The sequence below is a fragment of the Giraffa tippelskirchi genome, chromosome 1 (genome assembly GCF_054371585.1).
Source record: "Giraffa tippelskirchi isolate mGirTip1 chromosome 1, T2T-mGirTip1v1.2.pri, whole genome shotgun sequence".
Taxonomy (NCBI): domain Eukaryota; kingdom Metazoa; phylum Chordata; class Mammalia; order Artiodactyla; family Giraffidae; genus Giraffa; species Giraffa tippelskirchi.
Window position 1 is genome coordinate 15503731 of NC_137275.1, and position 22720 is coordinate 15526450.

General features: G+C 39.4%; 1 protein-coding gene across 50 annotated transcripts in view; it reads left to right on the forward strand.

Annotated features, from left to right (window-relative positions):
* The window catches only part of MAPK10 (mitogen-activated protein kinase 10), a 364716-nt gene that overhangs the window by 138622 nt on the left and 203374 nt on the right, over positions 1 to 22720 (forward strand). The window lies entirely within an intron of this gene.

Sequence of the window (22720 nt, forward strand, 5' to 3'; positions counted from 1 at the left end):
TTGTCCATTAAGTTGGTGAAGAATGCAAATAAGTTTTGAGCTGTGTTTTTCTTTAGTGAACTACTATAAGAATATTTGTCAGGATGCCCAAGAGCTCTCCTCTGAATTTTAGTAGACTTTTAATATTATCTTTAAGGTCCCTGCAGAGTAACTCTTAAGACTCAACAATGAAATTCAAATCAGAGATTCCACTACATGAAGGAAATAGCTTCTCAAATCCATTTAGGCAGTGATGTAGTACAAATCCTAACAAAAGAAAGAAACCACTTCTTGGAGTTTATTATTTACTGGACTAATAATTTTATTTCTGTTTATTTTTGTTAATTTTCATTGGAGTATAGTTGCTTTGCAATGTTAATTTATGCTGTACAGCAAAGTGAATCATCTATCTGTTGTTGTTGTTCAGTTGCTAAGTTGTCTCTGACTCTTTGTGACCCCATGGACTGCAGCACACCAGGCTTCCTTGTTCTTCACCATCTCCTGGAGTTTGCTTAAACTCATGTCCATTGAGTTGGTGATGCCCTCCAACCATCTCATCCTCTGTCGCTTCCTTCTCTTCCTGCCTTCAGTCTTTCCCAGCATCAGGGTCTTTTCCAATGAGTCCAGTCTTTGCATGAGGTGACCAAAGTATTGGAGCTCCAGCAACAGTCCTTCCAATGAATATTCAGGGTTGATTTCTTTTAGAACTGATTGATTTTATCTCCTTGCAGTCCAAGGAGTCTCAAGAGTCTTCTCCAGCACCACGATTCAAAAGCATCATTCTTTAGGCTCTCATCCTGCTTTGTGCATGACTACTGGAAAAACCATAGCTTTGACCATATAGGCCTTTGTTGGCAAAGTGATGTCTCTGCTTTTTAGTATGCTATCTAGTTTTATCAGCTATATGTTTACATATATCCCCTCTTTTTTAGATTTCCTTTCTGTTTAGGTCACTGCAGAGCATTGAGTAGAGTTCCCTGTGCTATACAGTAGGTTCTCAATAGTTATCTATTTTATACATAGTATCAATAGTGTATATGTATCAATCTCAGTCTTCTAATTCATCCCATATCCTCCTTTTCCTTTGGTGTCTGTACGTTTGTTCTCTACATCTGTGTCTCTATAGACTAGCAATTTTATGTCTTACATTTGATAATATTTTAAAATCTGCAAAAAGACATTTTTACGTACTATCTTAAATAAACCTTGATTTTTGATATGAAATCTCAATTTTATAAATGGCAAATCCTCAAAACACAATTTGGGCCCTGGAACTAAACAACCTGGATTTGAAACACGAATGCCAGCTATAAACTGTGACCTTGAATAAATTACTTCTACATTCCTCAGTTTCTTCATCTGGAAACTGAGAAACATGATGGTGCCTGTTGTATAGGGTTGTCATGAAAACTGAAAAATGCAAAACTATTAGAAAACTGAACAGCAGATAGTAAGTATTCAATATGTATTCACTATCACTGACTTGCTTGAAGCCAAACAATTAAGTAGAAGTAAAATTTGAACCCAGGTCATCAGTTTTCAACTTCAGTATTCTTTCCCCCAGTCCACATTGTATGTATGTTATTTATTTAAAATTTATTTAGAATAGGGTTTGCTTTGCCCATGTCACACTTTCCTGGTATTTGGAGATCATGCAACATAGTTTTAATTATATGTTTTGCTTCTGAAATGTGATCATCTTGGTTAAATTTATTAGATAATTTTTGCTAGTTTATGGCTTTCATTTGTAGACAAAAATGGCTTGGAGGGTAAATTTAAAAAAAATATTCTCTGTATGTACTTGTAACAGAAAATTCAGTATACTAAGTCATTACTTCCCTGATTATCAGAATTATAGATAAACTATCACTGAGGGTTGAGACCAAAGGTTTCCTTGATCAACTCATAAATATTTCCCTTTCATACAATTAGAATTCTAAATCTCTAGATGTGGTTTGAGTGCTTCCTGGTTAAATAAAACATGGGTTCAATTTCACATCCACAGTATCATTCACCTCCACCATGAGATTTAAGTAAAATATTGTGCTTAACTTAGAAATGAAGCTCTACAGAAGACATGTAACATGTAAATACATAGCTAGTGAAGGGTTGTAGTAGGTTGGAGTTTGGATATGTTGAGTTTGGATTCACTGTGGAACTTTAAGTGTAGATGTGTACGAAGAAGTGAGATACACGGGTCTGAATTCAGGAGAAACATTTGGACTAGAAATATAGGTATTTCATATCTAACATAAAGGAAGTAGCCCAAATCCTAATCGTGGCTGAGATCTCTCAGGGGAATATGATAAAAGGGCCTATGGAGGGAAGACTAAAGGTTAGAGTGTGTAGAGGAGGTTGCAAAGGAGAGAGAGAAAGACAAATCCAAAATTCAAGAGAAAAACTGAGAGAGACTTCTGTCTGGGAAACCAAGAGACCCATTCTTTTGACAAATATTTTTTGAGCTATACTTTGTGTGAGATGTTGAGATAAATCAGGGAACATAGCAGATGAACTTATTTGTTGCTAGGGAGAGATAGACAAAAATATAGTAAATAAGTAAACTCTCTATTTTGTTGCAAGATGAAAATGCAATAAAACATAATAAAGCAAAACATAAGGGGGACCGAGAGTGCAGGGGTCAGTGTTGCATTTTAAAATCAGGTAACCTAGGTAGGTAGACAAGAAAGTGGCCTCTGAGTAAAGAACGAAGTTAAGGGAGAGAGATGTAATTTCAAAAGGATACAGTAGTCCGTATGTTTCAGAAGGTTAAATAAGATAGTAGTTGAAAAGTTTCCATTTGATTTTTGGAGTCATTGTTGACCTGGACAAAAGGAAGTGTTGAAGCATGGGGAGAAGGTAGAAGGTAGATTGCCTTGGTAGAATAAATGTAATATGAAGGAGGAAAACACATGATCCTCTCTTTCTAGTGGTATAATTATGAAGGGAAAAGGAAAAACAATGTGGTATTCAGACATGCAGGTTAATAAAGATTTTGTTTAAGAAAAATCTTGTTGTATTGTTAGAGAGGAAAGACGTGAACATAATTATAGACAAAGAGAGGGTGAAGCCAGCATAGAAGAGATTAAAAATCCAGTTGGGCAAGATGATGCAAATTTATAGGAAGAGATATCTGAGCACATGGGAAATGAGGGAAAGAGAATGGACTCTAATGGGTTGGCCAAAACGTTTGTTTGAGTTTTTCTGTAAGATACTATGTTGTTATTTGGTCGCTAAGTAGTGTCCGATTCTTTGTGACCCCATGAACTATAGCATGGCAGACTTCCCTGTCCTTTCCTATTTCCTGGAGTTTGCTCAAACTCATGTCCATTGAGTCAGTAATGCCATCCAATCATCTCATCCTTTGTAAGAAGGTATGGAAAACCCCAAACCAACTTGTTTCCCACCCAATACATGGAGAAAGATGTCTTCTGCTGGGACAAAAATGAATAAGGAAATCACTAAGTTGTGTCCAACTCTGCAACCCCCAAGGAAATAATAAGTTGCTTATAAATAATTTAGTGTTGAGGGGAGGCAAATGATGATGTTAGTTTTCTCTATGAAGTAGGGAATCGATGCTATTTGTTAAAAATGGTAAAGTAGGGTAGAAGGCGTGGGATGATTTCACAGCAACTGTGGGACAAAGAATACGATGACAAGGACTGCAGAACAAGTTTGAGGGTACAGCTGAAGCTGGCATCCGTGAATTTTTCATACCATTCATCTTCCTGATTGTGCATTCTGTCTTTTCTGTAGTACGCCTTATCAGTCTAGCCATAGAGGAGGAATAAATAGACAGCCAAATTGATCCAGGCTTGAGGTTTTGCTTGGTACGTGTGATGAATTGATTGAGAGAATGGGAGTTAAGGGGTTTGGTGAGATTGAATTTAAAACGATGCTTAGGTTACTCAGAGAGAAGAGAGAAAATAAATAGGAGTAGACTGATGAATTAGGACCAATTGGAGAGATTAAAGGGCAGAAAAGATGGAGTGGTGTGAAGGAACTTGAGATATGAGAGGATGTGGTTCAGTGGATTTGACATCAGAAAATGGGGCAGTTTTGACTTATATAAATGGTTCAGATGAAGATGCCTAAAGCAAAGTGGAAGTGGGTAGTAAATGGAACCGAGAAGGACAAAGAACTGGGAGGCAAGACTATTGGCTGGCTAGCTGTGTGGATCAAATTTACCCAGCACAATTTCAGGGGTTAAGAGGGAGTCAGTGAACCCGTATGAAGTTATTGCTGACTCGGTGGAAAATTGCAATCAGTGAAAAAGAGGGAGGTGATATATGGATCACATGAGCCCCGTAGGATGAGTTCATGAGATTTAAGACATTCTGTGGGACTCAGAAAGACTGCCTGGGAAACACTCTCAGTGGGTATGATATGTAGCTATGGTATCTGTCCTTTTTAATAGCAAATTAAGCCTCAATTGATCATAATCCAAACCAACCTAAAGTGATCCATTAATTAGCTGGGCTTTGCTTCTTCTTCCTTTTAGGGTGAGATAAAATCATAAGAAATTATTATTAGGGTTAACAAAAATACCAATTTATTAGTCATGTATAGTTGAGAATATATTCATGTTTGCATCCTATCTTTTCTGTAATTCTTTAAAATAGTACCGTGAGACATGATATTTACAATAAAGGCAGAGTAATATAGAGCATGGCCAGTTACCTGTTATAAAGACCTAGTGCAACCATTATCAGTGAAATATAGTACATAAAGCTTCAGATATCCAATGATATATATTTTAGAAGAATGTGGTTATTTGCTCAGAAGAAATATAGGTACTTATTAAATAAATTGAAATACTTGTTCATTTTACAATATATATCCTGTTCCTATGAAAGTCAAAAAAGGAAAATTATCTAATTTTATGGAAATATTCAGTTCTCAGAATAAGCCAAACAGAAACATAATGTAATTTTGGCCAATTTCAAAACAGGAGTGGAAACTTTTACAACATGATTTTACAGCTATAATTTCCTCACTGTAACTAACTCCCTAAGTTTCTGACTATTGGCAGTTAAAATAAACAGGCAGATTTCAGTTATAAGTGTATTTCCACTCTCCTCTGGAGAGGATATGCAAGCTGTGGACACAGTCATGGCTTTTCGAAGGCACCAGATCAGTCCGTCTCTATGTAGGGACATTGGTTGATTGTAGAGATGAAAGCTGTTGATAATGTTGTTAAATAAAGCACAGTAAAAATTATTTGTGTTAAAGAATGGGGACAATGTCTTGGCTCTTATGTGCTTGCTGTACATGAGGTTCCTAGATGCAGAAACTTTTGTCCAGTACCTATAAATGTGTAACTCAGCTGTACTTACCTGATACCTGGCCTCCCTCCTTTCCATTTTTCTTCTCCATTCTCTTTCTTTGTATCTTCTGGCAAATTTTCTGTTGAGTGATTATATATTGTAAAAGTTGCTCAGTCATGTCAGACTCTTTGCAACTCCATGGGCTATTCAGTATATAGAATTCTCCAGGCCAGAATACTGGAGTGGGTAGCCTTTCCCTTCTCCAGGGGATCTTCCCAACCCAGGGATCAAACCCAGGTCTCGTGCATTGCAGGTGGATTCTTTACCAGGGAAGCCCCAGAATACTGGACTGAGTAGCCTATCCCTTCTCCAGCAGATCTTCCTGACCCAGGAATCGAACTGGGGTCACTTGCATTGCAGGCGAGTTCTTTACTAGCTAAGCTACCAGAGAAGCCCAGTGTATATCACGTGCTAAGTATATGCTGGGTTTCCCAGGTGGCGCTACTGGTAAAGAACCCACTTGCCAATGCAGGAGACATAAAAGACATGGGTTTGATCCCTGGGTCAGGAAGATCCTCTGGAAGAGGGCATGGCAACCCACTCCAGTATTCTTGTCTGGAGAATCCCATGGACAGAGGAGCCTGGTGGGCTACAACCCCCACATCCCTTCTCCCAGAAAAAGAGAATTCAGTTTGGATCAACTCTCAAATTTTGCAATCAAAAAAAGCAGAGAGGATCGTGATTTCTAAAATATTTCAGTATTCAGATGTAAAAGCCATCATTCAAGACCAGATTGTAGTTTTAATTAGATCTAAATGCAGGTCTCCAAAGTCTTTTCTCTGCTGCATATAAGAGCAGATGCAGTGGAAAATGTCTTATCAGAGCAGCATTTATGCATTGAGAAAGGAAGGGCGTTCTTTCATTTGAGACTATCTCCCTCTGCCACAGCATCCTATCTAGATGAACCTATCATGCAGGGCAGGAATAGAGACGAAGAGGTAGAGAACGGACATATGGACACAGTGGGGGAGAAGAGGGCGGGACAAATTGAGAGTAGCATTGACATATGCACACTACCATGTATGAAATAGATAGCTAGTGGGAAGCTACTGCATAACGCAGGGAGCTCAGCTTGGTGCCCCGTGATGACCTAGAGGGGTGGGATGGGGGAGTTGGGAGGGAGGCTCACGAAGCAGGGGATGTATGTATACATATGGCTGATTCAAGTTGTTGTACAGCAGAAACCAACACGACATTGTAAAGCAATCATACTCAAATAAAAACTAAAGTATGTAGAGACTAAAACTAAAAACGTTACATTCATTGAGGAAGAAGTCAGGAAGAGTGAGACATGTTATAGACTGAAAACCTCGATATCAAATTCCATTCATCTTCTTCATTCCCTGACACCAAGAAATGCATTTTGAAAAAGCAGGTGCATTAATTTTGGAACCCACAATGAGTTGCTACCTAGTTGTAAACTAGAAAGTAGTGATAGTCCCAGGTGAAACCAAACCAGAACACCTTTTCTATTTCCTATCTCCTCACCCACTTCCATCCTCTATCTTACTCAGGCTTCCATCTTAGTTGCTGGTTTGTTTTTCTTTTTTTCTGTAATGAGAGCCTCTTTATCATTCTTTATCTTCAGAAAATAGGATTTCAAAAATACATTACTCTGATTAACATATTAATCATATTAATTAAGCAGATTGGTCAACTCAATGATATCACTCATATATTGCGTCCTTGCAGAGGAGCTGCGTTTGTATGTTAGTTTATCTTCTTTTGAAAAATAAGCATTATCTTAAACATTTGATACTTTGGGGAAAATATTTTATTTTTTTAATTTTACGTTTACTGTAAAGTTTTTTTTAAAAAAAGATGTTTACTTAACATTGAGCATTGCAGATTGCTGTCTTTGCTCAGTGATTTGAAGAACCAGAATCTTTTTTAGACTTTGAATGTGGGAGCAATTATTTGTTGTGATGGGTTGCTCCCTGAAGTTTTATTTCAGTCAGAAAATTATTGGCCAGTTGGTTGAAAACAACACTTTAACTGCAAGATTGAGCTTACTTCTTCCCAGCTATGATTTCAACAGTTACAGCATTGGTCACAGAGGAAAAATAATAGTTTCCTCCAACAGTCAATCTGTCATGTCCCCTGGCTGTGTTGTGGCTCATGACTGCTGGTGAAATTAATCAGCTTGGCTCTTTGAAAACATGTTTCCTGGACACTAGTACATCGTTAAGTCCCCAGGAAGCTTGTCCATGACTTGTTGACGGCAGTGACTGCATTTCCTGAAATTGTGTAATTGACTATTCTTTCGTTGCTACTTTCTCTATTCCATAATAAGGAAATTTAAAGACAGGGAGTGTGAAATGACTCCTCTATAAATTTTAGACTTAATTTAATTAAAATTTAAGAAATAAACTTGATTCTTTACTTCAAAATTGGGTAAATATTTCCTCTTTCTAATTTTTTTTCACCTGAAAGTCTCTGGGCTTTCAGTCAGTTTTAACAGCAGAAACATGGTTCACCAGGAGTAACAGCTATTTTTATGATACACTTATCTTGAGACTGTATAATAGCCTTCTGCTAACGTTGTTTAAAATAGAACATAGAATAGAGCTTGTCTGTTTGAGATCTTTTAAAACCTCTGATGCTCGTACTTAAGATGACCACAAGTACAGTACAAGGATTGCTAGGAAGTCCGTCGCTTGCCTCTGTGATTGAGTGAGAGAGAGTTAGTCCTTCAGTCATGCCTGACTCTTTGTGACCCCATGGACTATAGCCGTCCAGTGTCCTCTGTCCATGGGATTTTCCAGGCAAGCATACTGGAGTGGGTTGCTATTCCCTTCTCCAGGGGATCTTCCCAATGCAGAGACTGAACCCTGGTCTCCTGCGTTACAGGCAGATTCTTTACTGTCTGAGTCACCAGGGAAGCCTCTGTGATTATTGGACAGACATGTTTATTTCAAAACTCTGTAGGATAGACAAACAAATATATTTAACTAATGACCACAGCTCCATGGGTTTCACAAACTCCTTGCAAAAAGTTTGTAAAGATCATCATTCCTGTGAGTGTAGCTGGATAGTTTACTATGTGCTTCTGTGTGCTCAGTCATGTCTGACTCTTTGCGACTCCACGGACTTAAACCCGCTAGGCTCTTCTGTCTGTGGGATTCTCCAGGCAAGAATACTGGAATGTGTTGCTATTCCCTCCTCCAGGGGATCTTCCCGACCCAGGGATTGAACCCAAATCTCCTGTGGCTCGTGCATTGCAGGCGGATTCTTTACCTGCTGAGCCACGGAGGAAGCCCACAGTTTTACCATGGGAAGACCTTAAAAGGTCAGTTAGCCAATCTTCCTGCTTTTGGATAAAGACAAATGATAAGAAATGGTCAAAGATACTATTTTTAGCTGCCCTACTTTTGTGTATGTGTTCTGACCTCACTTCATGTGATTTCCTCCTTTTTAGACATGAAGCTTTTTTCAGTATAGTCACTTAATATCCTTATTTAACATTCCCATTAGGGTTCAGTGATGTGTAGGCTATATAGTCAGGAGTGAGTTTGTTAAGGCTTCATTGTATAATCATGATGTTTTCCCAGATTATTCCCTCAGGTATAAACCTCTTGGCTGAAGTTGTCATTAGGGTGCCCACTTGGTCAAGAAATCTCTCTTAAAAATATTTGAAAAGACTCTTTAATGTGGGATTCAGTGTCAACGATTTGTTGGCATTGGTCAAACCCACTGTATGGCCAAAAAGCTGTATCCCACCATACTGATCAATGAGTTTCTGCATTTGCAGGCTGACCTGGTTCAGATTGACCTGCAGTCCTTTCCAATCTTTCTTCTCTCTTGCTTTCTTCTTTCACTATAGAGGCTGGAAAAGGTTTCTAAAAAATTCTCTCTCCTGCCTCTTTTGCTAAAAGGGGTGACCCCTGGGACATAGTTCTGCCCAAGTGGAAGTCTGCTGAGACTGTGTCTCAGAAAATGTCACTTTCTAAATTAACAGGGACTGACTTGGTGAGTCTGGTCCTCCACTACTTGTTTCAGCAGCTAAAGAGGATGAGCCTAGAGTTACAGCGACCATCTTGGGATGGTTCCATTCCACCCAGCACAGGGGAATCACAGAAACAAGGCTGTTACATAACTGAGCCTCTAGATCAATGCCAGCAACCACCTACCTCCAGATGGCTTTTTAAGTGACAAAAATAAATTTCTATTTAATTTCAGCCACTGTTTCATTATATGTACCTGAAAGCATACGGTATTGTGTGTATGTATATATATATAATGTTCTGGTTTTAGCTACCAGTTTATCCTCACTAGGGATCTGATAAGAAGCTGGAGGTTGAAATGGCAAAGAGATTTTTCTTGGACCCAGTCAGATTTCTTCTCTTTTGTTATTTTTGTTTGCTGACTCAAATTAGTGTCATAATTGCCTGTGCTAAATTCTACTTTTTAAAACAATTTCACAGCATTCTAAGTCTTTCAGAATTAATTCAAAATTTAGATTTTCAACAGAATCTTTATTGACAGCATTTCTGTCTCCTCACCATCGTGATACTGAAATTTATGATTTGTTCTTTGAAACGTTTAATATGATTGATAATTCAACTGCTCTTTCATCTAAAAATAATGGCATTGCTGCTTGGGGAGTGGGGTCACTAGTCTGCTTCACTGTTGCCTCTCACTGTGAGAGAGTGAATCTTCCCAGTTGACTCCATTGGACGGAGATCTCAACCTAGGGAGGAAAAAAGAGTTGCTTGGTGGGGTCATGCACTCTGAAATTTCCTCTGTGGCACCATCAAAAATATCTTCTGGCTACAGCCACTTGAGATTTTATTATTTAACCATTTCCTGTGGACTTAGTTCTAAAGCTACATTTGAATAAAAATCTGCAGTGCTTATCATGCGTTTATTAAGTGCCCAGTAAAAAATAGTATTTATATGCTAAGTGACAAATTGAGATTAAAATAAACTTTATTGATTTCTCTTGTTTGATTCTCTTGACTCATTTACAGTGCAGTTTGTATCTAAGTTAAGGCTGTGAGTCAGCTTTACAGGAAGAAGTTAGCAAATGAACACTGTAATTGAAATAGTCAGAAAATTTCAAAGAATACATCAAAACTAATTGTGGAAGAAAAGTTTAGGAAAATTAGTAAAGCAACATGATGCACCAACAAATTATGATTGTCAAGGAAGTAATAATACCAGAGTTTTACAAATCACTATTAGGTTCTCACAAACGCTGTACTGATAATTAAATACATCTCTTGAGCTTTTTGCCTCTGGTCTTGGATGGAGAAAAGCCAGAGAAACACAGCTTTGAGTTTTTTGTTGTTTTTCAGTCACTTGGTCGTGTCTGACTATTTGCTACCCCATGGACTGCAGCATGCCAGCTTTCCCTGTCCTTCACTATTTCCCGGACATTGCTCAAACTCATGCCCATTGAGTCAATAATGACATCAAAACACCTCATCCTCTGTCTCCCAATTTTGTTCCTGCCCTCAATCTTTCTCAGCATTAGGGTCTTTTCCAATGAGTCGGCTCTTCGCACCAGGTGGCCAAAGTATTGGAGCTTGACCCTTTGTTTGGCTCTATTAATACAACTGAGGATAATGTAGCTTAAGTGAAGGAAAGTAGAAACCTACTTAAAGTATGAGAACGAAAAACCAGAAAGACTTTTGAGACTAAGCCAGGGCTGGAGCCCTAGAACTTGTCCCTTTTCTTACTTTTTTGAAGCACAACATCACTTGGAACCTTCCCAGCACTTCTGAAGTTATATGCTTCTGATCAGGTGCTTCCCACTGCCTAGAAGTCCTTTTCTCTGCCGTAGAACTCCTAGTCAATGTTAAGTCTTCTGCAAGACATTCATAAAGACTTCAAAACATCTTAGTTTCTATTCTGTATGCTCTCAGGGCACCTGCACGGCATGTGCATACATGCAGAGTTTATATATTCTAACACCATCACATATTATGGTAATTTGTTGATTTATATGTCTTTCTCCCTTCCTAGACATTAATTCTGTGAGGGTAGGAGCTGTGGCTCATTTATCTCCCTAAACCAGGACCTCACAATGCCTGAGACAGAGTAAGTGCCCCAATAAATCTTTGTCAAGTCGATGAGGGTCCTAGAAAGGGAATGACTCAGCAGTAAGTTCAGTAGCGGTAACATAAATGTTGTATTACCACAGGTCTCAGGATCAGGGTGGGGGGAAAACTCAGTTCAGATTAAACAATGATTTTTAGCAATTTAGAACTTGGGTGCGTGCATACTTAGTCACTCAGTTGTGTCTGACTCTTTATGACCCCATGGACTGTAGCCAACCAGGCTCCTCTGTCCATGGGATTTCTCAGGTAAGATTACTGGAATGGGTTGCCATTGCCTCCTCCAGGGGATCTTCCTGACTCTCGGATTGAAACCCTGTGTCTTCTGCATTGCAGGCAGATTCTTTATCTGCTGAGCCATCAAGGAAGCCCCTAGAATTTGTGTATAAGGTGCTTAATCATGCCAATATTTATCAGATACCTTCAGGTATAAGAAAGAGACATCTTGATTCAAGTTGGCTCAGACAATAAGGGAACTTGCTGTCCAAACAAGAGGAAGTACCGAGGCAGAGCAGGCTGAGGGTGGAGTGAAATCAGGACTCCAGCTTCATGACTTCAGGCTTCTTTTGGCTCCTCCTTCTTCCTTCCTCTGGGCTTTGACCTCAGACTGGCTTCCTTCATGATTGGCAGGTGTATGTATGGGCAGTAACACATATCCTTTTCTGGAGTAGACCTCCCTTCTTACCACAGAGCAAATATTCCTCCCTTTAGACTGATTGGTTGCACTTAAAGTGAAAGAAAGTGAAGTCACTCAGTCGTGTCCCACTCTTTTTGACCCCATGGACTGCAGCCTACCAGGCTCCTCCGTCCATGAGATTTTCTAGGCAACAGTACTGGAGTGGGTTGCCATTTCCTTCTCCAGGGGATCTTCCCAACTCAGGGATCGAACCCAGATCTCCTGCATTGCAGGCAGACACTTTACCGTCTGAGCCACCAGGGAAGTCCTTAAGTTCCACTTAAGTTGTGCATTAGCCCTGACTATCATGATTGACAAGGAAAGTCATTTAATGAACCCAGGTGACACTAGTGGTAAAGAACCCACCTGCCAGTGCAGGAGACATAAGAGACACAGGTTCCATCCCTGGGTCAGGAAGATCCCCTGGAGGAGGTGATGGCAACCTACTCCAGTATCCTTGCCTGGAGAATCCCATGGACAGAGGAGCCTGGTGGGCTACAGTCCATGGAGTCACAAAGAGTCGGACACAACTGAAGTGACTTGCATGCATGCAAGATAGTTGGAATGACTGTGATTGGCTTACCAGTCAGGAGACTTTCTTGAAATTGTAGGAAATTAACTTCCCCCAACCAAGCAGGCTGAGCGTGGGAAGGTGTGAAGGTTAAGAGCACAGACAGCCCCACTGCCTGCATTCAGATTTCCGCCTCCTCTGTTTACCTGCTCGGTGAATTAGCACAAGCTAACTCTAACTCAGATTCTTCATTTTTAGTAGGAGTGGTAACAATACTTACTTCATAAAGTTACTGTGAGGTTTAGAGTGTTATTAGATGTAAATTATTAAGAAACAGAGAAGGCACTATTGAAATGTTAGCTCTCATTTTTTGATTGTTTACCAAAATTGGTGTTATATTAAAAAGGTAAAAGCAGCGAATAGATTTTATGTAGGCAAGCAACAATGGTCATTACATAAGTTTTTGTTTTCCTTAACAACTAAACTTTAGGATTAGCCCATTTATTTTTAAGTGTTTATTACTATGTAATGATGAGTTTCAAATTTAAACAGAAGGATAATCACATGGGAAAAAGTATATGCCTATCTGTCTATTAACCATGTCTGAAAAAAGAAAGAATATCTGTTTGCTTATTCTGAGTTTACGTTTTGCCAATCTTGTGGCCATATAAATCAACTATAGACAAAATATCTAAAATAATTTAGATGATTGTATTCTTAGGGCTTAATCACATTCTTAAACATCATCTACTATACCCTTTCATTTTGCAAATAAAATTTAGACCACAAGGAATTCAGTGAACTTGCCCAAGATTGCACAATTTGTGGCAGGACCGATCAAAGGCTTTAGGTTTCACTCACATATTATTTCCCTGGTCCATAAAACATTCCTCTTGAATGTTAGACCCATGCTTCTAAGTAATTAAACCTAGAGATATGGTCCTTCCATCAAGTTAGCCCTTGTGCCAGTGTGTGTTCTGTAATTTGTAGTTTAGAGCCATGTACACAGTTATACTGAGAAAATCAGTGTCTTCAAAGCAACTCGAATATAAAATATATAAAGAACTCTTACAGGGACTTCCCTGGTGGTCCAGTGGTTAAGAATCCACCTTGCAATGCAGGGGACTCAAATTCAATCCCTGGTCAGGCAACCGAGATCCCACAAGTCACAGAGCAATTAAGCTTGTTAACCACAACTACTGAGCCTACACACTACAACTAAAGAATCCATGTGCTGAAACAAAAGATCCCAAATGATGCAACAAGGATTCCATGTGCTTCAACTAAGACCTGATGCAGCCAAATAAATAAATAAAAATATTAAAGAGCTCTTACAGTTAGTATTGTGTCATACACACAGGATTGAAAGAGATAGGTTATGCAAGCAATTGGATATGATTTATTTGTCGTATTTTTTAGGAAATTGGTAAGATTTTAGATTATGTGATGACTTAGAAGAGCTTCCTAGGTGGCGCTGGTGGTAAAGAACCCTCCTGCCAATGCAGGAGACATAAGAGATGCTGGTTTGATCCCTGGGTCAGGAGGATCCCCTGGAGGAGGGCATGGCAACCTACTCCAGTATAATGTGCCTGGAGAATCCCATGGGCAGAGGAGCTTGAATACTGCAGTGGGTTGCCATGCCACCCCCCAGGGGATCGTCCCAACCCAGGGATCAAACATGTGTCTCCTGCATTGGTAGGCAGATTCTTTACCACTGAGCCACCTGGGAAGCCTGAGGTTATGCAGAGCTGTTAAAATATTTTAACAATACACATTAGATCACATCACTCTTCTGCTTGAAATTCTTCTGTTTCATTTTGTGATATGAACTTTCTACCTTGGCAGTTGACTATGAGGGCTACTCCATTTCTTCTAAGGGATTCTTGCCCACAGTAGTAGATATAACGGTTATCTGAGTTAAATTCACCCAGTACAGTCCATTTTAGTTCACTGATTCATAAAATGTCAATGTTTTCTCTTGCCATCTTCTGTTTGACCACTTCAATTTGCCTCAATTCATGGACCTAACATTCCAGGTTCCTATGCAATATTACTCTTTACTGCATCAGACTTTACTTCCATCACCAGTCATATACACAACTGGGTGTTGTTTTTGCTTTGGCTCCGTCTCTTCATTCTTTCTGGAGTTATTTCTCCACTGCTCTCCAGTTGGGCACCTATTGACCTGAGGAGTTCATCTTTCAGTGTCCTATCTTTTTGCCTTTTCATACTGTTCATGGGGTTCTCAAGGCAAGAATGCTGAAGTGGTTTGCCATTGCCTTCTCCAGTGGAGCACGTTTTGTCAGAACTCTTCACCATTACCCATCTGTCTTAGGTGGCCCTACGTGGCATGGCTCATAGTTTCATTGAATTAGACAAGGCTGTGGTCCATGTGATCAGACTGGTTAGTTTTCTGTGCTTGTGGTTTTCAGTCTGTCTGCCCTCTGATGGAGAAGGGTAAGATCCTTATGGCAGAAAGTGAAGAAGAACTAAAGAGCCTCTTCTTGAAAATGAAAGAGGAGAGTGAAAAAATTGGCTTAAAACTCAACATTAAGAAGACGAAGATCGTGACATCTGGTCCCATCACTTCATGGCAAATAGATGGGGAAACAGTGACAGACTTTATTTTTTTGGGGCTCCAAAATCACTGCAGATGGTGACTGCAGCCATGAAATTAAAAGATGCTTGTTCCTTGAAAGAAAAGTTATGACCAACTTAGACAGCATATTAAAAAGCAGAGACATTACTTTGCCAACAGAGTTCTATCTGGTCAAAGCCATGGTTTTTCCAGTAGTCATGTATGGATGTGAGAGTTGGACTCTAAAGAAAGCTGAGTGCTGAAGAATTGATGCTTTAGAACTGTGGTGTTGGAGAAGATGCTTGAGCGTCCCTTGGACTGCAAGGAGATCCAACCAGTCCATCCTAAAGGAGATCAGTCCTAGGTGTTCATTGGAAGGACTGATGCTGAAGTTGAAACTCCCAATACTTTGGCCACCTGATGTGAAGAACTGACTCATTGGAAAAGACCATGATGCTGGGAAAGATTGAGGGCAGGAGAAGGAGGGGACGACAGAGGATGAGATGGTTGGATGGCATCACCCACTCAATGGACATGAGTTTGAGCAAGCTCCAGGAGTTGGTGATGGACAGGGAGGCCTAGCATGCTACAGTCCATGGGGTCGCAAAGAGTCGGACACAACTGAGCAACTGAACTGAACTGACTGACCTTGGCAGTGTTAATCACATTATAATCTGACCTATGTTTCTATCTGGCCTTATCAAAGGACTCAAAATCTGACTCCCTTTTCCAGGCATATTCTTTTCTCTTTTTTCCAGTTGGCTCACATCTACTCATCTTTCAGGACATGTGGTAGACTGAATAATGTCCTCCTGCTCCAAATATCCACATCCAAATTCCCAGAACCCATGACTATGATACCTTACATGGTAAAACAGACTTTGCAGGTGTGATTGAATGAAGAATCTTGCCATGAGGCTGTTACCCTGTATTACTCAGGTGGACTCAGTGTAACCACAAGAGTCCCTATGAGTTGAGGAGGAGGGTCAGAGTCAAGAGAGATTTGGTAACTGAAGCAGAGATCAGAAGAAGAGAGATTTGAAGGTCCTACATTGCTATTGACTTTGAAGATGAAGGAAGGTGGTCACGATCCAAGGAGTGTAGGAGGACCTAGAAGCTGGTCAAGGCAGCTGATGCTCCCTCAGAGCCTGCAAGAGGAGCCATCCCAGCCAACACCTTGACTTTAGCCTGGGGGAACTGATTGTGGACTTGACCTCCAGGAACTGTTCAGTTGCTCAGTCGTGTTCGACTCTTTTCAACCCTCTGGAGTGCAGCACGCCAGCCTTCCCTGTTTTCCACTGTCTCCTGGAGTTTGCTCAAACTCTTGTCCATTGAGTTGATGATTCCATCCAACCATCTCATCCTCTGTTGTCCCCTTCTCCTCCTGCCCCTAGTCTTTCCTCGCATCAGGGTCTTTTCCAATGAGTTACCTCTTTGTGTCAAATGGCCAAAGTATTGGAGCTTTAGCATCAGTCCTTCCAGCAAATACTCAGGGTTGATTTCCTTTAGGATTGACTGGTTTGACCTGCTTGCTGTTCAAGGGACTTTCAAGAGCCTTCTCTAGCACCACAACTCAAAAGCATCAATTCTTCAACACTCAGCCTTCTTTGTGGTCCAACTCTCACATCCATACATGACTACTGGAAAAACCATAGCTTTGACCATAAAGACCTTTGTAGGCAAAGTAATGTCTCTGCTTTTTAATAGCTTTAGGTTTTCTTCCAAGGAGCAAGTGTCTTAATTTCATGGCTGCAGTCACTGCCCACAGTGATTTTGGAGCCCAAGTAAATAAAGTCTGTCACTGTTTCCATTTTTTTCCTTATTTATTTGCCATGAAGTGATGGGACCGGATGCCCTTGTCTTTGTTTTTCGAATGTTGAGTTTTAAGCCAGATTTTTCACTCTCCTCTTTCACCTCATCAAGAGGTTGTTTAGATCCTCTTTGTTTTCTGCCATTAGGATGGTGTCATCCGCATATCGGAGGTTATTGATATTTCTTCCAGCAGTCTTTAAGGTATTATCCTTGTAATAATTTGTTGCAGCAGCAGTGAGAAATTAATAGGGGACACAAATCTTCTCTCTCTCTCTCTGTTTTTTTTTGTAGTGAAACAAAGTGTATTAGGAGAGAAAAGAGTACACTGCATGTGACTAGACATGCAAGTGTTCTCAGAGAGAGAGCTGTATCCTCATGGCAGTTTGAATCACCTATGTGGGGCATTTCTTCTGGGCTTCCTTGGGCCAGTCATTTTGGTTTGGCTGGTTCTGAGTCTGCGTTGGGCTTATCTCAGGATCCTCCCATGTGCAGGCACGCATCGCTCAGCCAGGATAGATTTCAGCGAAGAGGCCTATGGGTAGCTTTGGCGTCACTCCCCTTTTGACCTCCAAGGAGCTTTCTAGTCAGGAAGGTCTCCCTGACTTTGAGAATGAGAAATATGTGGTCTCTTTGCTGGGCAGGGCCCGGCCTCCTCTCTCAGTTGTCCCCCTATTGATATTTTGGAGTTTCTGTCCGCAGAGAATGAACTCCAGTGCTCACTTGGGGTTGGGGGGGTGTCTTCTCTTTCTGAAACTTGTCCTCAGCACACTGTTCACCTCCACCCATGCTGACTCTGGTGCTGGAGTCCCACAGCTCCTTGTCAGCACTTTGCTCACAGCATTGCAACTGTTTACTTGTCTTTCTCTAGACTGTGAGATGCTTGAGGGCAGCATTTTTTGCTTTTGTTTTTGTAACCTCATTTATCTTTAAATTTTCAGTACAAATCACTGGACTTGGCAAATAGTGGATATTCTATAAAAGATGAGTGACTTTTCACTACTATGTGATATATGTCAATTACCACTAACAGAGTAGAAACGCATCTTACTACATTTTAATGAAATATAACAAGTATACTGAGAAGTGTACAGAGCCCAAGTGTGCAGTATGATGGATTTTCATGAGGTGAACAGATCCACATCCTTAGCCAGATCAAGAAATGAAACACTGTGGGCACCCAGGAGCCCTCCTTGTGTCCTACCCCTGTCCTGACCTCTAACACCAGGGAGTCTGTGCAAACTAAACATATTTTTGATAGGAACTAGGAATATTGAATTTCAAAATGAATTTTCCTTTTGATCAGGTAAGGGTGATCAACAGAAATGTTTGAGACTCAGATAAAAATCTTTCCTTCTAAGGGCTTAATTTCTTCATCTAGAAAGCAAGGAGGTGCCCAGTAGTCTCAGTTTATTTCCATGTGTGAGTCTAAGAATTGGTTTCTGTGATGTCTGGGTGAATTTGATAATGCAGGAAAATTGGATTTTATAATTAAAGCTTGTATGTTATTAATTTAAATTATAGGAGTAATATGATATAATCCAGATTCTTTACCTGGAAAATGAATGTAGCACCAGAGTAGAGGAGCAGTGACTGGTTATGATTTTTATTTTTCTTGATTCCTCTCTTTCCTCCTAATTTGCTGTTGCATGCTTTCAGTAAATGCGTGAAGGCATCTGCCTACTTTTTTAAGTAAATAAGATGGCTGAAATTTTTCTTACAAAGAGATGGACTTCCTGAAAAGGTCTTAGAGATTGCTGATTTCAGTCTAATATTATAACTTCCCCCTTAATTTACAAGACAGTGTTTCTAGAGTATTATAAACTTTGAGAGCTAGAGGATTAACTCGGGTCGGTGAGTAAAAATCCGTGTTAATAAGGAAACTGACAATGATGATTTTAAATAGAAAAGTTGATTTGTTCAATTGTTTAGAAAAGAAAACAAATGCTCTTAACTTGTTAACACATTTGTCAGAGGATCACTCATTTATTTTAATAAAGTGTATTGTGTTGAAGATTTGGGCTAGATATTCATGGTTTAAATGAAAGTTTTCAAGATACTATTTTAAAGAAAATGAAAGTGAAAACTAAATGTCTAATAAAGACATAAAAAGGAAATGGTTCTTATTTTGTAAGTAGCATTATAATATACATCAAATTCAACTCAGAATTTTGAATATAACCAATCCTGAATTTTGGAATATATTTTTGTAAGAATATTATTGTCTATTACTCAAAGGATGATAGAAAAAATACTACTTATTGAACAAATAATATATATCAGAATTTTTACATTAATTTCTTATTTTTATGACTCCATATGTCAACCCTGAAACAGAGATACTATTTTCCCCATTTTATGTATAAGTTAATGGAAGCACTGAAAGATCAAATACAAGGTTGCATAGTTAGTTCACTGTGAGCCCTGCATTTTAGTGCAGATACACTGACTCTATAGTTTCTTTTTCTTTTTTTCTTCATGCCAGGCAGCTTCACTCTGATACATATTATGATTGAGAGGACAGTCATTTTACATATTATTCTTGGTTTTAAAGGAAAAGCCCTGGCCTATTATCTTTTTTCCCCTTCTTTCCTTTAAAATCAGTGTCACCTAGAATGCATAACTTGGAAAGCACACACCTTGGGAAACACAATACCATATCCTGGGGTTCTGAGCATTTCTTTTTGGTTTTTGCAATGACTGCCACAAAGATGGGTAGGTTAAGCAAACCTGACCAAAGTGAAATGGTCAGAAAAAATCTGTTGTTGCTCTAGAAGGTGCCTAGTGTAGAAAGGTGCTAAACCAAATGGGTGGGAAATAGTTCTTTCCAGTCTGCTGTACAAGGTGGTAGCTTTCCACTTTTTTTCAGACTCTGGGGGTAAGGATAACCTTGAAAACCCACCACCAAAATGTTAGTTAGAAGAAATTGAGCATTGAAAAACATCATGCTCTTTTATTCCCATTAATAGTAGAAGGATAAATTGTGGTTTATTTACTTAATGAAATCTTATACAATAGTAGAAATGATACATTGAGTGGCATGTACCAGCATGGATGAATTTGGGGAGTATAATGTTGAGTGAAAGGAAAATTTCAAAGATTGTATATAATATGATTCTAAAGACTGCCAAGCACTTGCTTGTCACTGGTGTGTCAACTTTTAAAGGATGCTCTCTGGGGAGGGAGATTCATGCCTGGAAGAAGCAAAATAGCTGAGACATACCTATTCAGCCAAATCTCTGTGGCAGTCACTCAGAAAATTTATTTTTCCCTAGAATGTTTTTAAACAAGTTCTTCCCCATACTATGAAAGTGAAAAATGAAACTGAAAGTCGTTTGGTCGTGTCTGACTCTGCAACCCCACGAACTATAGAGTCCATGGAATTCTCCAGGCCAGAATACTGGAGTGGGTAGCCTTTCCCTTCTCCAGGGGATCTTCCAAGCCCAGGGATCAAAGCCAGATCTCCTGCATTGTAGGCGGATTCTTTACCAGCTGAGCCACAAGGGAAGCCCAAGAATACTGGAGTGGGTAGCTTTAACTTCCAATTATTCCTATAACTAGGCCTTATGTAACCATCAGTTATTCTGACTTCACTGAGTACTTTGATTCTGTATTATAATATATGTATTTCTGAGTTGCCCAAATTAGTTAAATGTATGGTTTTGTTCCTTGGGTCTTTGTGCTTGGTTCTTTATCTATATTTGACTACTGGCTGCTCAAAAACAAGGGCCATGACTACTTTCTGCACTTTCTCTGATACCAAGAGCTCAGAAGGTGTGAATATAAGCCTGACCTTTTTATTTCTGACATGAGTCTCGGAAGATATTTAACCTCTTTGGGTCTTAGTTTCCTTAGCTTCAAAATGGGAATAATAACTCTTTCACCTATTTACTATTAAGGGGCTTGCATTATGTGAAAAGAAAACTCTTAGAACCCCAAGAAGGTCTTTGAAGCTTGTAGACATGAACAGTTTTCAGCCCTGCATGGCCTGTCATGCAGCCACCACTCCAGAAAGGACAGACCAAGAGAGTCATTTGTCTGTGCTTTTCTTCATGTTTTTTCCTTTGACTTTTTTTTTTTAACCAATAAAAAGGCATATGAAAGTAAATAAAAATTAAATAGGAGAGGAAGATAAAAGGAACTTTTATTACATTTCTCATTATGCATTCCCTGGTACACATTTTTAGAGTATCTAGAAGACTGAGGCAGTGGTTTGAGTAAATTACATGGTTGCATTTAGTGTGAAGATACACACTTAATAAACTCTGTTATCTATTTTTGCAAAATTGTTTTAATGTCTTGTGGAAATGAGTATAATCCAAATGTCTACCTTAGGGGTTATATTTGTGTAGACTGTGAACAGATCTAACTTATAATTTTGCTCATGTTTGTAGTATAGTCTAGGGATCAGCAAACAATAGACCATGGGGTCAATTTGGTCCACAGCTCCTTTGTAAAAAAAGCTTTATTGGAACACAGCCTATACACTTTTGTTTATGTATAACAGAGTTAATAGTTGTGACAGAAACTGCCTGGCCTAAAAGCCTAAAATATTTATTAATACTTTGTGACCCTTTATAGATGAAGTTTGGTGACCCCTGTTGTAGAAATGACCCCATTTGTTTCTCTGTAATGTAAGAGCACTTGATTCAGATGTAACCTAATGTCTGGGATTTTAAACTTCTAAGAATGGGACTGGCTTCATGGATACTTGGCTTAAGACTCTACTGCTGCCATCTTGAAATAATAATTGTTGAAAGGGGGCCTGTGTTTGCATTTTGAAGGGAGTCCCACACCTTCAAAATGTAGCTAGTCCTGTCTAAGAACATGTATTTTTATAACATTTGGAGTCAAAAGTTTCTTCAGTTGAAACGTGAGGGGAAATGATTAGTATCCCTCTACTTGGAGTTCCAGGTGGCTCTGGGGTAAAGAATCCACCTGCCAATGCAGGACATGCAGGAGACACTGGTTTGATCCCTGAATTGGGAAGATTCTCTGCAGGAGGAAATGGCAACATTCCAGTATTCTTGTCTAAAAAATCCCACGGACAGAAGAGCCTGGCAGGCTACAGTCCACGGGATTGCAGAGTCGGACGTGACTGAGTGACTGAGCACATCCCTCTAATTACTTCAGCAGAAGTTGCAAGATTTAGCTAATACAAAATGCCCAATTAAATTAGAATTTCAAATAATGACCAATAAATAAGCTTTTTAGTATAAGTGTGTCTCAAATATTGCAGGTATTTTATTTGGACGTTCAACTTCTACACAACTGGTAAAAGCTCTCTAGGGATGATAATAAATATGTGTCTTAAATATCTACTGTGCAATTACAGGATATACTACAGAAATCATTTTAATAACCAGGGTAATACGTTAGGCTATTAAAAGTCCCCTCCTTGCATTTTGACTTTCTTGTCATCATTAGCCTTGGTTGAAGATTCTAGTGCTTATCAATTCATCTTTTCTGACAAAATATTCAGCTGGGACTTAAATGGTAATATTCCTTTAATGCGTCTTTTCTAGTCATCTCAGCTTTAGATTTTTAAAATTGATTTATTTTAATTGGAGGCTAATTACAATGTTGCGGTGGCTTTTGCCATACATCGACATGAATCAGCCATGAGTGTACATGTGTCCCCCCTCACCCTGAGCCTCCCTCCCACCTCCTCCCCAGCCCGTCCCCCTGGGTTGTCCCAGAGCGCCACCTTTGAGTGCTCAGCTTCATGCATCGAACTTGCACTGGTTATCCATTTTATACATGGTAATATACATGCTTCAGTGA